This window comes from Chiloscyllium plagiosum, chromosome 25 (genome assembly GCF_004010195.1).
Source record: "Chiloscyllium plagiosum isolate BGI_BamShark_2017 chromosome 25, ASM401019v2, whole genome shotgun sequence".
Classification (NCBI taxonomy): Eukaryota; Metazoa; Chordata; class Chondrichthyes; order Orectolobiformes; family Hemiscylliidae; genus Chiloscyllium; species Chiloscyllium plagiosum.
Window position 1 is genome coordinate 10,228,683 of NC_057734.1, and position 2,433 is coordinate 10,231,115.

The 2,433-nt window shown below is 45.0% G+C and overlaps 1 pseudogene; it reads left to right on the forward strand.

Moving 5' to 3' along the window:
- Positions 1-1,804, forward strand: part of LOC122562394 — a 119,733-nt pseudogene extending 117,929 nt beyond the window's left edge.
- The last annotated feature ends 629 nt before the right edge of the window (positions 1,805-2,433 follow it).

Sequence of the window (2,433 nt, forward strand, 5' to 3'; positions counted from 1 at the left end):
CTACCATGGGGAACCTTATCAAATGCCTTGCTGAAGTCCATATACACCACATCCACAGCTCGACCCTCATCAACTTTTCTAGTCACATCCTCAAAGAACTCGATAAGGTTTGTGAGGCATGACCTGCCCCTCACAAAGCCGTGCTGACTGCGTTTAATCAAGCCATGCTCTTCCAGATGGTCATAAATCCTATCCCTCAGAATCCTTTCTAACACCTTGCAGACGACAGATGTGAGACTGACTGGTCTGTAATTGCTGGGGATTTCCCTATTTCCTTTCTTGAAGAGAGGAATTACATTTGCCTCCCTCCAGTCCTCAGGTACAACTCTGATGGAGAGCGAGGATGCAAAGATCTTCGCAAGCGGTGAAGCAATCACATTTCTCGCTTCCCAAAGCAGCCGAGGACAAATCTGGTGCCGAGGACAAATACTATGTTCTATCTGTACAGGGAGACCTGGATTTGTGACCTTCTAATTGGAGAGGTTGGTGTTTGAGTGATAAAGCTATAACCAATAACTGGACTACGTAGCATTAGATATAATACACTACCTTCATAGGGCATCATTGCACTGCATAGCATCAGTTTACCTGCTTGAGAAGTGACAGGATCAGGTCGAGTAAACCCTAATAATCTTTAATGTACAGAAAGTGGAAAAATGTAACCAGAATTACGTTTATGGGAGCAATAAATTTCCTTTAAATTCATGGCATTCTTATATGAATGCAGACAAGGTTCACTACAAATCTTAAGCAAGAACAACAAATTGCCAGTTATCATTTACTCTCCTAATAAGACAGACTTTGAAGCTGTTTTGTGCTTTGAGATGTGCTACTCTATGTAACATATACCAAAGGTAGTAGGGCCCATTGGCTAGCCATGAGTGGTCTTCAGGCTGCCTCATTTCATCTCCCACCTACCCCCCCACCCCCCACTACCATACCAGGCCCTGGAGTTGAACACATCCGTCTCCAACAGGGGTATCTGTACAGCGGCAGCAACGAGAGCTGCGCCCCAGGCCCTGGCCTGTGTCACTAAGGTCTCTGGAGAAAGTGAGGACTGCAGATGCTGGAGATCAGAGTTGAAAAGGGTTGCACTGAAAAGCACAGCAAGTCGGGCAACATCTGAGGAGCAGGAGAGTTGCTGTTTTGGGAAGGACTCTTACAGCCACCACCATGTGGCCCTTTTAGTCTGTGTTCAGTTCCTCGTAGGTGTGGGCTCAATCCCCATCTACACCCTGGGGCCCACTTACCTGGACGATAATGTGAAAGCAGAGAACGCATCTTTATACTCGGCCAACAAGTATGTAAGGGGAACATTGGGCTCCCCAGCAAGATATCTGCTAGGGGAAGTATTGATTGATTTCTACTTGGACTCCAGGACCGTAGTTCAGATTGACCAGAGTGAACCGTGCTTTATTGGCAATTGATGGAATGGATTTTTCACTTTGTGCGGTTGCCACACTCTTAGTTATAGTGCCAACGTTCACCTTCTCCCTAAAACTACCACCTCAACAGAAGGAGGAAACAAAAATGGGCTCGGGTGATCCAAATAATGATGGTGGAATGTTGAAAGGGAAATCAACACCAAAGAACCTCGAAAGAATACTGTCACTTCCTCAACGGCTTTTGGAAGGGACATTAAATACGTTTCCAAAGCTGCTGTCAGGATCTGAAACCAAATTTGCTTTGATCTGCTGTCAGGATCTTCCTGTTGTGCCTGTTTGTGAGTTTGGCATACACAGCACAAAATGCTATCGTCACCACTTTTATTATCTTCATTCCCAAGTTCATTGAATCTCAGTAAGCGCAAGCATTGACACTGGTGTGACCATTGTTCCCTGCGTTGGCTTTATCCTTGGGGGCTATATTATTAAAAGGCTCAAGCTTGGTGCCTGAGGAACAGCACGCCTTGTTTTGATCTGCAGTGGGGTTTCTTTATTGTGCTTCTCTACACTGTTCATTGCTGTCTGTGAAAGTATTAAACTTGAGGGCATTAATATACCATACACCACAGGCCCTTCACTTACAATGGCTCACAGAAATCTAACAGCAAGATGCAATGTCAGCTGTGTGTGCAGAATCAGTGAGTATGAGCTTCTCTATGGATCAGATGGGATCACATATTTCAGCCCTTGCTTGGCTATTTGCTCAAATGTTGTCAATGAAAGCACCGGGGTAAACTGAGCTACACTGACTGAACCTGTGTTCAAAGCAGGCGGGTGATAACGCCTCCTACAGTCAGTCAGAGAAATCAGTTCCTATTGGTTACTGTGAAAACATATTTGATTGAGAATGGTTGTGCTGTGTGAGACATGCAAAACACTGATCCTTTTCCTGATATTCATCAACACCCTCATAACAGCTTGTGCACAGCCAGCAGTAACCATAGTAATGTTCAGGTCTGTAGATGGTTGAGAGACACCTTTTCCTCTG